The 15632-nt window shown below is 32.5% G+C and overlaps 3 long non-coding RNA genes and 1 pseudogene across 3 annotated transcripts; 2 read left to right on the top strand and 2 right to left on the bottom strand.

The window, feature by feature from the left end:
• On the top strand, nucleotides 1-2399 carry LOC148197672 (uncharacterized). Its single transcript, XR_015786665.1, has 2 exons — nucleotides 1-141; nucleotides 322-2399. It is a non-coding gene; the product is annotated as an uncharacterized LOC148197672 (long non-coding RNA).
• LOC148197671 (uncharacterized) lies at nucleotides 27-5508 on the bottom strand. Its single transcript, XR_015786666.1, has 3 exons — nucleotides 5417-5508; nucleotides 5199-5269; nucleotides 27-149 (listed from the first exon to the last, which is right to left on the bottom strand). It is a non-coding gene; the product is annotated as an uncharacterized LOC148197671 (long non-coding RNA).
• A 1324-nt stretch (nucleotides 5509-6832) lies between these two features.
• LOC148197670 (uncharacterized) lies at nucleotides 6833-7836 on the bottom strand. The gene is made up of 2 exons (XR_015779903.1): nucleotides 7310-7836; nucleotides 6833-7167 (listed from the first exon to the last, which is right to left on the bottom strand). It is a non-coding gene; the product is annotated as an uncharacterized LOC148197670 (long non-coding RNA).
• A 1375-nt stretch (nucleotides 7837-9211) lies between these two features.
• LOC124827700 (18.1 kDa class I heat shock protein pseudogene) lies at nucleotides 9212-10041 on the top strand (annotated as a pseudogene).
• Nucleotides 10042-15632: the final 5591 nt, after the last annotated feature.

The following is a 15632-nucleotide window of genomic DNA, read 5'->3' as shown; positions in this document are numbered from 1 at the left end:
TAGACGAAACGGTGAAGCTTAAGGAGCGCTGATATGAGTGGGCTGGTACATATGCGTGAAGCTGCTGGAGGTTGAGCGCGATGTGCAGTGCTTCCAATGGCTGCTGCGATCTGCGTCAAGAGGGACTGCTTCGGCGTGGTGGTGAGACGCTATACAATTATACACAAATCAGTGTTATAATATTGAAATAAATAATTTTTTAATTATTAAATTAGAGAATTTAATATAACCAAATAAATAATTAATTTTAAATAGAATGTTATTATATAATAAGCTAGAATTTGAAATATAATTGTAATTGCATTGGCCATTTTTTCACAGAATGTGTAGCTACATCGAATAATATAGACCATCAGGGAAGTCAATCACACACTGATTATCAAGCACACATGGTCAAAGAAGAGAATGAAGAAAATTCTGTAGAACCTCTGATACTGATGAAATTTGGTATATATATTCGATGTGTTCAATTGGCTTGTCAATTTTGATGAAATAAAGAAGACAATAAGGTTTGCAGATAATAGAGTGATTCAAGCTGAGGGCATTGGGAATGTGTTAGTTACAAGGCAAGATGAAGACAAGTTGTGATCTCGGTTATGGTTTATGTCTATGAAATGAAGAGTAATTTGATCAGTATGGGTCAACTTTTGGAGAAATGGTTCTCAATGAATATGGTCAATGATTTTCTGAAAATTTATGATGCAACAAAGAGAATGATTGTCAAAGCTCCTTTGGCCAGAAACATAATCTTTAAGGTAAATCTGAACACCATTAAATCTCAATGTTTCTCCGCTATGTTTTGTCAGATGATTCATGGTATGACACCTAAGGTTAGGCCACTTAAATTTCAAAGATTTAATGGTGCCTGGTCTTCCCTCAATTATGATTCGAAAGAAATTGTGATAATTGTTGGATCATCAAGCAATCAATAACTTCTTTCGGGCCTTACACTGTTGTCTACATGTTGTCTACTTTGATGTTTGTGGGCCATTTGACATTCCTTCATTAGTAGAAAGTTATGGCTATATTTGATTAAATCAAAGAGTGAAGTATTATTGAACATCTTTAAAGGATTCAAGGCTATAGTGGAAAAGCAGTTTGAAAATTTATCATGATTTTGAGGATTCACGATGGAGGTGAATTAATTTTTGTCAGATGGAAAGTTTCTGCGAGGAGCGTGGTATAATGCATGAAGTAACTGCTCTTTACACTCCCAACATAATGGAATTTCGAAAAGAAGAAACATGACCATAATGAATATGGTACGAACCATGCTTAAGCAGAAAATTCTTCCTTAAAGTTTTTGGGGAGAAGTCGCAGTGACAAAAGTTTATGTCCTTGACATATGTCCTACAAAAAGGTTCAAAAGAAGGATGGTCTGGTATCCAGCCAATTGTCAAGTACTTTAAGATATTTGGTTCACTATGCTATTGACATATTCCAGGACAAAGGAGAAAGAAGCTTGATTACAAAATTGAACCCATAATTTTTGTACGCTATAACTCCACGAGTTTCTATAAGTTGTACAATCCCAAGAAAAAGCAAGTCTCTTGCAGTAAAGATGTTCATTTTGATGAATCCAAATCATGGAGTGAGTTCGCATCTGAAAAGGTTCCAACGTTTGAGTTTGAATAGGAAGAAAGCATCCCTGTAAAGGATACTACTCAACAGACATTGACTGTTGAGTCTCAAGGTAGTGCATGACAGATCTACAAGGAATAAAAAGTTTCCTTCAAAACTCTCAAATTATCAAGTTTACCTTGATAGTGCTATCTTAGAGGTGATTTAGTTCAACACTTGACACTCCTGGCGGATGTAGAACCCATTAGCTTTGATGAAGCTATCACTAGCAAAGTGTGGAGATCAGCTATGGAAGAAGAATTAAGGAGCATTGAAACGAATCATACTTGAGAAATGGTAGAATTACCGTATAACAAGATTCCTATTGGTGTTAAATGGGTTTTTTAAGTTAATTCAAACCATATGGTTGAATTACTAAGCATAAAGTCAGATTAGTAGCTAAGGGATTTATGCAGAAAGAGGGGATAAATTACTCAGAGGTATTTGCTCTAGTTGCTAGATTGGAGATTGTAAGATTGATTATTGCTCTGGCTAGTTGGAAGAACTGGAAGTTATGACAATTGGATGTCAAATTAGCCGTTTTTTAACAAAGCACTTGATGAAGAAGTTTCCATTACTCATCCCCTGGTATCATAAGTAAAAGGAATGAACAAAAGGTTTTGAAATTAAAGAAAGCTCGGTATGGCCTCAAGCAGGCACCGAGAGCCTAGAACAAGATAATTGACAATTTGATTCATTGTGTTGGCTTTCTGAAATGTTCAGTTGAACACGAAGTATAGTTTAAGATTGTGAGTATCATTGAAGTTCTTATTTGCTTATATGTGGATGATCTTCTTATTACTGTAGTAGTCCAACCAGTATTGAATCACTCAAGCAAACTTTAAAAAAAGAATTTCACATGAAAGATTTGGAAACCCTATCATATTTTTTGGGATTAGAGTTTGCCTATACTAAAAAGGACGTTGTTATGCACCAGAGGAAGAATCTTTCAGAGATACTAAAGAAGTTTAATATGATGGACTGCAATTATTATTATAAAAATAAATTATTTTTTTATTGGCCAAGTTCATGATTTATGCTTGAAACTACAAATAAACGATTATGTCACTATAATGGGTGATAGAGATTTTATTAAAAAAATATAAAATTTTTAGATACTTAAATAGAGTGAAATTTTTTAATATGTATTCAATTAAAACTACTCAAATTTATGAAAAATATAAAGAATGATGATACAAAGTAACAATCACATCATTCTAATTATGTATAAAGTTTAAATCAAATACTTAATTAAAAAATAATTCTTTTAATATTTAATATAATATATTATTTTAATAAAAATTCAATTCAAAAAGATGAAGAGAAGAATTTATTCTCAAACTCTCACCCCCAAGATATGTTTAAAAGAAAAACTATAATCGTCACCGCCATTTAACAAAGGAAAAAAATAACTGTCTTTAGGACTTGATTAGAGTATGATTTTAAGTATGATTTTCTTTTAAAAAGGTAATGATATAATGACTCCGTTTTTATGATAATTTTTTCATTGTGACATGTGTCAAGAAACGATTGGTTCATATGATTTAAATTTAAAAAGAAACAATGACGTGAAAAATTCAATTATATGGATTTGAGTTTAGGGGTTTTCTTTATTTTGATTCAAAATTGGTTTTCGTTCTCAAAATTTATTTTTGTTATCAGATTTCTTTGTTGAGGAGCTAAGTTATTGTTGTAACATCCCAAATTATATAGAACTATATAATATAATAGTCCATATTTTAATATAATAGAACAGAAAGAGGAGGAATCAATATAAAGTAGTAAGATTACACTAATTCCAAAATGGTTGTAATTTAAAACTTTAAACACAACTAAGTATTTCAAAATACACAAACATCTAAGAATCTTAGCTAGGCTAAGCAGCGGCGTCATCTTCCTCTAAGGCCTGCTCTAGAGGCACTTCACTTATATCTGCTTACATCCAAATGGATGATCATTGCAAAAAGGACACACCACACACAAACAAGCAGAAGGGTGAGCTAGATATACAAAAATCATGTTATAACAATCACACACAACATACAAGTTTAATTCAAAGTTACTGGATCACATAACATAACTTGTTACACTTTTAAACTTGACTCATCCGGACATAGAATGATTGTCGAGCTATGGCGGGTCATGCACTCGTGGTAGCTTCTACTGTTTTGCAAAGCCATTGCCAATGAGTTTCACCCTACCACACTCACGAGGTTAGTTTGTACCACGCCTTGGAGCATAGTGGAAGCCTCCAAGACTAAGACCTCTTGATACTCCTCACGACATAGATCGATCCTCTCTAATTGAGAAGAAAGACTATTGGAGCTTCAGGATAACCCCCAAGACCGAGCTTCCATGCACATCATTCTAAACATACAAAGGGCACCACCATGGATCCTCTCCTTGAGAATCATGGAATTACGTCCATTAACCACACTTTCACTTTAAACCCATTCATAACTCTTATATTCATACACTTTTACCTTAACCATATACATCAATCACACTTTACATCTCAAACAACATTGTACTCAAACCAAACCAAGATAAGGAACTAAAAAGCACATACTACTCAGATGATTCGCTCAACACACCTGATTCGCAAGGCGAGACATGAGTTGCTCGCACAACGACACCTCTCGCTATGCGAATTAACTCTCAGATGCACCAGACTTCAAACCTCTCGCATAGCGCACTCAGATCGCTATGCGAGAGCCTAAACAGAGACTACCCCTCCCAAAGACTCGCTATGCGTCCAAACTCGCCTTTCGAATTAAAATATTAGCAGCTCCAGACCATCACCAGTGTCGCTATGCAAATCACCAGACAAAGAGCAACACCCTCCAATCATTCGCACAGTACACCAGCTCGCACAATGAATGACTCAAACAGAGAGCACCCTCTGCAGGGACTCGCTATGCGAGACCATTCGCATAACGAGTCTGCATAATCTGTAGAACGCAAATTCTGCAGGATTATGCAACTCACACATCCTTTACCATTTATAGTCATTTACCCCAACTTCTAACACCCCTAATTCATGTTTTATACTTAATTAAACTTATCTAGATGATCCCAACCCTCCTTACTACCAATCTAGAGTGATTAAGACTCAAATTCAACTCTAAAACACCAATTTCCACAACTTAGGGACCCAAAACCAATTCTACTACTTTGCACCTATTTTTGACCAATTTGATGACTCTAACAAGTCACAAATAATCTCCCTATACTGTCCCAACACACTACAAGAGCCCTAGACTTCTAATTCTCAGATTCATTATCTCACTTCCTCCAAAATAACTTAAAACACTACCAATTCACTATGCTTTCTATCTAAACAATGTTGTAACAGATTTCACACCCCAAATCACTCCCAACGTAATCAATTACAATAAATTAAACTCATCCACTCAGTTCATAACATCACAGCACAGTTCACATATTTCACATTTCAACACATACCACACAATATACTCAAAAACGTAAAATACAACTCCAAACAGTACACCAATTCATAATTCAGTATACATACACCTCATGCAACCAATTTAAATAAATATTCTAGCACCCCTTACCTCAAAGTTGAACTGCCCAGCTTACAAGAACTCCTCAACAGTACCTTACACAACAAGAGATCAACAAAACCCTACAAACCACCAAATTGGTGATAGAAACAACTCTTAGAGCTAGGATTGAGCAGAGAATGAAAAGAGAAAAGTACAAGACACATGCAACCAGCAAGATTGCATGTGTTAGGTTCTAGAACAGCGGAGAAGAGGGAAAATCAACTTACCTGTCAGAATGAAGAAAATGATCGGTCAAATACGGAGCCCTCTAATTTGTGGATGCTTGGGCGCCACCTGACCGGAAATCAAATGGTTCAGAAAGAAGGAATGGTAGAGAGAAGACAGAGAACTTAAAGAACCGAGTTTTAGAGAGAAATAGAAGGATTTGACTAATGAACCAGGATGTTCTAAAAATTATATTTATACTAGTGAGTAACATAAAAAATCTGGTTCATTAACGTAATACACCCATCAGCTTTCTAATTTTAATTTTTGAGGTCCTCACAGTTGTAACCATTTGTCCACCGGTGTTTGTGTCAAAGTGTCATCGTGTGTTTACCGTAAGATTTATTGTTCGTGTTTTGGTACATGTTCTAGGTTCAAACTTCCCTCGTGGATCTTCTTCGTTATCAGACAGTGCTTATTGGATGTGCTCTGTTCATCGAACTACCGTTCCACCATTTGTTGAGGTCAACTGAACTTGTGTGCTTTAAAGTCTATTAATTTAATTTTATTACTTCGTATGCTATTAATTACTTTGTCAATATGCTATATTTAAATATGTTTCTCTATTAATTTAATTTAATTACTTTGTATGCTATTAATTACTTGGTCAATATGCAAATTTAATTTAATTTATTTTTGACCGGCCTTATGTCACATGAAATAATTCAATGGAAACCGAAATCTTTTGTGGAAACATTACATTTTCATTTCATTTATGAATGAAACGGTGTAGAAACCGTTGAAACATTATTCAACGCATTTCAACAGTCAAACATTTTGCACAATGCATTCAAGAGTCAAAAAGAGTGTGCAAAGTTTTTATTTCCACTTACATAATTCCACAAAGTTTGAATAAGGATGAAAGAAATTTTGCATCCAATATATGTTAAAGGAAGGAGATATTATGGTATTTGTGGTCGAGAAGAATGGAATTATGGAATTAATATTATCATTGAAACATCCATTAATATGAATTTCAACGATAATATCAGTTTCATTTTTCTCGACTCAACTTTAAATGAAAACTAATATCCACCCGAATTGGATCCCCTCGCTCAAACTAAGGAAGTTCCACTTTTTTCATCCACCCATGCTAGTATTACCTTTTGTCTTCCTCCTATTCGTCATCAATATCTTCTCTTCTTCCTACTCTATCCTCATTTACAAAACCTTTGCTATCTTCAGACCCCTTTTCAATATTCTCAAGTCTACGCATAACATTCTCCAGCATATCATTGAGCCTTTGAAAGTTGGTTCTAGATTTCTCCCTCGTTTCCTCAATTGTCTTCTCTACTGTGCTTACTCTACTCTCTGATTCTTTTGGTGTTTTTGATTTGGTAGGTCATACCAAATTGTTAAGTTGTTTAGAAATAAAAAACCAGATTTCAAATTCAGTTAGAAAAATTAACACACAAATCTTAGTGCACAATGTAAGATAATGCTTTAATTAAGAAATACATAATCCAGAAAACATCCAACAACTTTCAAAAGAAGGAAATCCTTTCTACACAGAACAAGCCTTGTTCTAGAATGAAAATACACACCCAGCCCGCAGGGACAATTTCCTCCTTAAAAGATAACCCCTATTATACTTAATAACTTTCACTAACCACTTATAAACTGCCTAACTATTGCTAACTTGTTTTATAACTTCTACTTTCGAAATCTGTTTGTAACATTCACCTTGATAGCCTTATCAGATAGGCATCTCACGAGAAGAACCAAGCAACCAACATTTGTTACAAGTTACAACCTACAAAAGAAAGACTGATTGAAGCAAATAGTTGAATATTGGTATTCTACATAATGGAATTTGACAAGAAAAAAACCCTGAAACAAAGATATAGCAGTAATGAAGAGAGAGAAAGAGGAATACAAGCAAAGCCTCTGCATACATTAAAAGAGAAGGCACTGGAATGACTCTGAATTCCTTGAAAGCATAACTTGGAGAAGCTAGTGCAGCTCATTGGTTTTTTCCCTCCATCGTCCAAAAATGAACGAGTCACCTAGAAGGGGACTTGGATAATTCACAAAATCTTCAACTTTCTGAGCTTATTTTCAAATTAAACACAACTTGGTGTTCAGAGTGCTAAAGCTATAGATTCGCTTGAAGGAATTTCATAAGTTCGAGACACTATTGTATAGTTTCACAAATAAACCTTCTTAAAAACCTTGTACAAGATAATTATTAATTAATTCTAATGTATTTAATTAGAAATTTTACTCAACATTTACGTCACCCCCAAGAATACATTTTTCTTGTACTATTTATTCATCATAACATACATATATTTTTTTAATCAAACAGAGTGGGAGTGGGATATATTCTGGATTAGCTTCGTGACAAAAGCAGAACCAGTTTCATATTCTGATATAAATCAAGGCATAAACTCTTATTTGAAGAAAAAGAATTCATATTCATTTGAATAAGTTGGCGTTGTTCCTCCTGTGACATTTTAAAACATAGTTCGTAAATATCTGAATCTTGGAATATTAAACAGAAACAACTTGATGGTGGATGTTGAAAAGGAACCTCCAGCTAAGCCATTTATGATATATTCTGCACCATTTCATATTTTATGTTTTGCAATTGTTCCACAGTCCCATCATATTGCAAAGTAGATTCCTAATGGAATTGAAGAAATTCAAGAACTACACCATAATAACCATACAAAATGTCATCAGAATAAATCCTATAAAAGCACGTTCTTATCCTACCAGTATGCATTATGGCATCGCATATTTAAAGTAGAATTCATACAAATCTCATCAAATAAAATTCATACCATTTAACAAAACCGCCTGTTAACATTTCTATAGCCTAAAACTGACATTTTATTAGTTAATTAGTAAACAACAATTAATGATTGTTCTAAAAAGTCATTTTTAATCTATGTATAAACTAATTTTAGTGGATGAAAATGTATATATAATTTTTTTTCTTAATTTTTTCGTAGAAGTAATTTACTCAATCGGCTTCTATGTACCATTAACTCTGAGTTGAGAAATACTCTTTGCTTGAGCATGAAGTTTAGGAATTCATATACATTTTTATTTTAATTCTAATTATATATATATATATATATATATATATATATATATATATATATATATATATATATATATTAACAGGTAGATATTAAATAAACTTTTACGTCAACCTTTAATATTAAATAATTATTTTAAATTAGAAAGGATACATCGTTTCAATTTTTTTATTTATTTTCTATTTATGATTTAGTACTTTGTTTTTTTTTATCGAAAATATTGCTCTTTTTGTTGTGATTTATAACCAATGTTAAGAAATTTCTCTTTTTATAACATATTTCGTGTGTAAAATAAACGTCGTTTCTTTTTCTTGTATTTGTGTTTCTTTATCTGAAATAATAAAAAATAATCAGAATCACTCAAAAGTAATATTTATAATGTAGAAGTTGATCAACAATTTTAAAAGATCAAATAATATATTTAAATTTAGCATAATTTTAATATTTTAATCTTTAGTTAAAATTACTACAATCCATTATTTATTTGTCCTAAGATAATAAGTAAACTTCTCTTACCATATCAAATTACCTAACACTTATATAAATGATATGAAATAATTACACCTTTTTTAATTAGCAAGACAATATATCATATTTACTTAACACGTTATGAAATAAATAACACCGCTTTTAGTTACCAATGCGAAAGAAAATGGTTGACAAAAAATGAATCTAATATAAAATTTGGGTGGCGAGTGTGTATATATATCTTCTAACCACATTCCCTGGCTTATAAATAAGTGCTTCTCCATTGGCTTAGAGCAGCATCTTCTATTCCTCAGCACCACAAGAACGCTACCACCATCGTCATAACATAGAAAGAAAATCAAATGTCCCACCTTTCCCCTCGTAAGTTCTTCAACAGAAGAAGAACTGACGCACCCAATCAACCAACCTGGGACCCATACCAAGCCCAGCAACACCACTCCATGGGCCTCACACAGGCCAACCCACCGCCACCGTTCATGGCTTTTCCCGCCGAGCCCTCACCCATCCTCAATTCCCACATCGAGTTCAAGGAGACTCCGGAGGCGCACGTGTACAAGGCGCACCTTCCTGGGTACAAGCGCAACGATGTGCGTGTGGAGGTGGACGACGACAGGGTTCTCTGCATCGTTTGCGGTAAGAGCGTGGAGAAGGAGGAGCAGCGAGAAGGCTGGCACTGCGTAGAACTCTCCAGCGGCCACTTCATCCAGCGCCTCACTCTCCCCGAAAACTCACTCGTCGACCACGTCAAAGCCTTCATGGAAAACGGGATTCTCACCATTACTGTTCCTAAACACAACAAACCCTCTCACAGTCGCGTCAGAAACATCAACATTTCTCGTCCCTAAATGTTTCTAACACCTATGTTTAAGATTTGAAACTCAACCGTTATCATTGTACCAGAAACATGGCGGTTGTCTAGATAATAACTAAAGTTGTGTGCTTGAGTCTATGCTTTTTGCGTGCTTTCAACTACATATGTTACGTCTATTGGGTCAATAATTAGTTTGGGGGATTCATTTCCTTCCAAACAAACACTTACCATATGGAACTCGCAGAGAAAAAAAGTAATTATTACACGATGCTTTGGTGTATTTGTTCGGAGGATTTGTTTGTAAGAGATATACACCATAGATTTAAATACCAATGAATCCCAAGAAAATCATATATAATAAATTGTGACACCCTCTTTAGTATAAAATTTTAAAATTCATATTTGAATTATTTTGTTTATGTACTATTTTTCTTTTTTACTTCTATTTAACGTAGAACTTTTAAATCATTCTTGTATAACCTAAATAGTCTATTTAGGAACATGACTTGGAAATCAATTTCTCCACGACCTCTAATCCTTATTTGTTAAACTGTTGTGGCCCAAAATCAATTAAATTGAATTGGAGTTGAAAACTTTATCATTAATGGTTTTTCTCTCCTTGTGTTTCAAATAAGGTACATATATGATACTTTTAAAATAAAATAGGTCAGATGATTGGTGTCTATGGAATACTCTTATGATTATGTTCATACATATAGTTTCTCTACGATTTCATTTTCACTACTTTTATTAGCAATTATTTTTTATATTATTACGTTATTTATCACGTATATCTCCTTTTCTCTCTTTATTTTTTTTTCTTCTCTCATATATACCAAAAACATGATGGGGGTAAGACAGAATATTTAGTCCGATTTGCTGAAAAACATGATAGAAACATGTAGGGAAAAGTGAATTTGTAAAATCAATTGAAAAGAAATGGCATTGATGCTTCATTTTTTAACCAATCCTGTAACAATATATAAACAATTTTGGCTAATTAAAATGTATAAATAATGATTTAACATATCTTCTCATTGTGCACTTATTCGAATTAAGTATTGAAATGGTATAAATTTTATTTGCTTTCGGACCCTTTACAGACTTAAACAAAATTTTAAATTTTTAAAAATCTTGCTTATTTATTCATATAAAAATCATTCAAATCTAGTAAAGCAGACGCAGAGACATATCACAGTATATTTATTCAATTTGAAATTAAATTAAAAGTTTTTCTAATAAACTAGAAAAAAAACTCAGCCACAATTTTTACTAGTATAAAACAACGTATAACGTCACGCGTTCAACGTTCAACCACGAAATAACCAACGTTAAAAATGAGCGATGACATTTTTATAAATATATGCAATTATTAAACGTTGTTTAGAATTGTAATTCGACGTAAAAAGATATAAAACGTCGAATGACTTTTAAATTCGACGTCAAAAGATTAGTGAATTCAATAAAAAATTGAGCGGGAGATTGAAAATTCATTCACTTTATCTTAGCGCGCGATACCCTCTTGTCTTCTCAAACTTTTCTCGAACGAAGTTTGACAAGCATCACATGTAATCTTTCTTTCATTTGATACAAATGCATGTTTTTATGTATGATTTTTGTTTGTTTTAACCGATTATTTTCGTGCTCTTGTCCTTCCGCATTCTACTTTCTCTCTCATTATGACAAAACTTTATTCCGACAAACCCACCTATTGAAGGTTAGTTTTCGTTTTCATTTTGATGAACTTATTTGTTGAACTTTTTTGTTGTTTTTTATTAAACTTGTTTGTTGTTGTTGTTTAGTTGAACTTGTTTGTTGTTGTTTGATTGAACTTGTTTGTTGTTGGTTATTATTGTTTGCTGTTGATACTACACTACACATTCATAGTTCATGCTTTATAAAATACCAAAAACTGAAATTTGTTGTTATTTTGCTTTTTAGGTCTCGTAGAGTTGTAAAAAAGGATCACAATTAATTAAAAAAAGATTAAATAAAATTGATTAACGTCAAATATTGACAAAATTCGACGTTAAGTTAATGTTGTATATTAACAAAATTCGACGTAAATTTAACGTCTCCTGATATAACATCGTTCGCAAATTCGCCGTTAAGAAACATTCAATTATAGGTTTTATTTGACTCTCTCTTACAAAAGTGTTATAAGACCCTTATAAATCGAGTATTAGAAATGACAGAGTATTTAAATAATGATATTTTCTTATTTTATTTTAGAAAATATACATAGTATAAATAGAATTTTATAATAAAGAGTTTTATTTATCTAAAAGCTTTATTTCTCTATAACTCTTTCCCTTAAACTTTCTCAACAATCTCTCTAGAGATTCTCATAATTCTCTCATCTGTTTGAAGATCCAAAGCCGTTTGAGGAATTTGAGGCGAGATCTTCCTTCTTGTCCAATTGATTTCAACTAAAGAGTATATTGAAATTTTACCCCTTTTTCCCTAAATTTATAGTGCTTGCATGTGAGGGGTTCTTGTCATCTTGGGGAGTTTGGGTCTTCTCTAAGGCTCTTTGTGGATCAGTGATGCTAAGGGTAGACTCTAAGTATCTGTAGGAGCTAATAAAGGTTTTGGCGCTTTAGAGGAGCTTTTGAACGGGTAGAATCGGTTAAATGCCAAAAAAGGTAAGGGAAGCTAGTTTTCAATTGATTTTGTTTAATAAATAGGTTATAGTTAATGTTGGTCTGTTATAAACTTTATTGAATTCTAAAATTGTATGGAATTGCAAAATTTAGCATGTTGAGTGATTTGTTGTATGTGTTTGATGATGTGAAAAATTGGATGAAAAATGAGGTGAAACGTGATTTTGATGTAAGGTTGTGTATGATGAAATTGAGATGATAAATTAGGTGTTTTAGAAGCTGTAAAACTGTTATATAATACTGTTTTGCATTCAACAAAAATAATAAGTTATTTCGGGGCTAAAAATTGGGGGGAGGGGTGTTTGATAGGTGAAAATTTAGATATGGGTTATTTTGGATAAACTTTACTTTGAGATTGGTCTAAGGTTTATTTAGGACTGTTTTGGGCCCTAGGACAGAAAAGTTCTTGGGTAGAACTGGTTGGTCACCATTTAGGTGTGTTTTGGAATGAATTATGCATCATTTTAGGGTTTTTAGTAGTGAAAATTTGAGGTTTTGGTAAGTGGATTTTTGAGTAAGTAGTGGGTTGGAAAAAAGGAATGTTTAGGGGTTTTTTCGAAGTCCATTTGGACTTGTGAGAGTGATTAAACCAGTAAAAGTCTGGTTTATTATGCAGAAAAGTGTTGGTGAGGATTGGTTGAAGTGAATTCAAGTCCATTAAGAGGGTGTTGGGTAGTGAATATGAAAAAGGGTAGTTTTACGGAGCAGATGTTGACTTAGGATCCATTATTGAGTCAATATAAACTTGTTTGTGCAGCAAAATTAGTAACATGAGTAGTAGAAGAGGTAGAAATGAGATAAAGTAGCTTAGAGATCTTAATTTGGTTTCGGTGGCAAATTTGAGTTATAGTGGCGTTTCCAGTGGTTTCTTAGTGTTTATAGGGTCCTAAGGAGTATTCGAAATTGAGGGTGAAGTGTTTAAGGTCAAAGAAATAGAGGTAGAGCATTTGTCATGATGCTGAGTGCCAACTCTCGGGTAACAGGACGTTGGGCGCCAGCCCTCTGGATGCGGTAGCACTAAGCGCCAATTTGTGGCATTGAGCTCCAACGATTTAGGTTTGGTTTTTATTTAGTTTATGTGTTTTGTGATACTTGTTTGGGGCTATTTTGATTCTTTTGTGGATGGTTCATGGCTTATCATGTTTGACTGAAAGAAGTATGAGGAAAGTGTGTGAAGAGAAGAATCTCAAGGAGAGATTCTATATTTTAGTAAGTTAGAGAATGCTTGATAGAGAGACTATGGTAAGAAGGTATCTTGATATTCTACCAATTATTTAACTCATGTAGAGTTGAATAGTTTGGCGGAAAGAATGACAGGAGGTCTTCATCCAAGCCCGATGAGATTTAGGAGTAGAAGATTTACCTTATGGATAGTAGGTTAACTTACCCTTGTTTATAACTTTGTAGAGTATAAATACTACCTTTAGTAGTATTTGTAGGAGTGCATGCCTTTAGTAGTATTTGTAGGAGTGCATGCCTTTAGTAGTCTATATCAGCATTATATCCGGATAATAGAGTATAGAAGTCTTGGAATGGTATGAATTACTTGTTGTTAATTTGTGGTTAAGTGTTACTTTAAATTGAAGTATGAAACATTATTTTATTCACTATCTTATCCATGTATTTGTTTAAATCTTTGGCTATGATCATCGTTTTGGTGTGAGCAGAAGATATTTTAGGAGACAATTTAGACTTGATGATGGAGCATGAAGATGTTTCAAAGCCCTAAACATGATTGTTATGTGAATATTTGTAGATATTCAAAGGTTATATAACGATTTACTTCTGTAATATAAAAGTTGTAAATATGTTTTATTATTATGGTTATTTCATGAATAACTATAATATCAAATTACATATTTTATGTCTTACTACTATGTTTTATCATTATTAGAATGTTTTATTTAGTAGATTTCTGGATTTACATGTGTCCCCTGTACATATGATATATTACTTTTATGCCAAAAATATCGGTTTAATACCACTTGCATTAATCCGAGAAGAAGCAAATATAAAGACAATACTTTAAACTTAAAAATATTCTAGAAATTTGAAATTATGTTTTTCCATTGTATGCCTTGGAATTAATATAATAATCAATTAAAAATGAACCCTAAATAAAAGTTGACAATATACTAATTGTATGACCAGTTTTAACCCCGTAGTTTTTTAACAGCGCCACTTCGAGATTTAATGAACAAGCATAAAAGATTGAGAAAAAAAATGGAAAAATCGTCTACAAAAATTTCAATGCCACTAAATCTAAATATATAGTTAACGTACACCTATAGATGGTATTACAAGACTGAATATTGAATATGAAATTTATCTCGTTATTTTATTAGCTTTCCTAAATCATTGCGGCTGATTTCTTGTCCTTAATGGTATATAATGGAATTCCTAAAAGATCTTAGAAAATCATTCTATTGGATATTTATGATATAATTTTGGGTAATAATTATTTTCCTTTATTTATAAAAGAACATTATAGGAGCGAATGTTTTATATAAGACTTTTTTGTATGTTGGTTCTCAACTCATCATAAATATTAATGAAAAAAAAAGTTTTCACTTTCTATTTTAGTTTTAAATTTGTTATAGAAAGTTTAATGTCGGTTTTGTATTTATATAAAAAGTGTTTTCTAAGGTATAAAATAATCGGCATAGAAAATTAGAAAAACTTGTAATATTTATTGTAAAACATTATCTTTTGCGATAGGTGTATGCTCAACTGTCATATAAAGTGCCACTTTCTTTGAATACTCACTAGTGTAAGAATTTTTTTTTATACTAGTTAAAAAGACTATTTATATGAGTTCCAGAATTGATAACCAGTATAGATATAGGTAGTATATAAAGTTTCAACATTCTATACCATTTTGAAACTATATAAAAAATGTCACTTTTTATACTAGTTAAGCCCGCACTTGGATTAAAAAGTATTTCACACATTTATATCCCTCCCTGCATTTTTTTTCATCTTGTTTCCATCACTCATGTACAAGCACAAGAGTTTGAATCACTAAGATGATTTTGAACATCAATTATAGCTGTTAAAATTCACAGATAACTTAAGCTGCACAAAAAAGAAAATAATTGTAAAAATTTCCGATCATCTTCTCCAAACATAGAGAATAAAAAATATATCCAAACACAACAAATAGTATTCATTAATAAGTGATACTGAGAAAATTAATAATCTAACATTC

The sequence above is a fragment of the Vigna umbellata genome, chromosome 5 (assembly GCF_029865625.1).
Source record: "Vigna umbellata cultivar VRB3 chromosome 5, Vumbellata_1.0, whole genome shotgun sequence".
In the NCBI taxonomy this organism is placed as follows: domain Eukaryota; kingdom Viridiplantae; phylum Streptophyta; class Magnoliopsida; order Fabales; family Fabaceae; genus Vigna; species Vigna umbellata.
The sequence above is the reverse complement of the archived record's forward strand: the minus strand, read 5'-3'. Positions and strand labels throughout refer to the sequence as shown.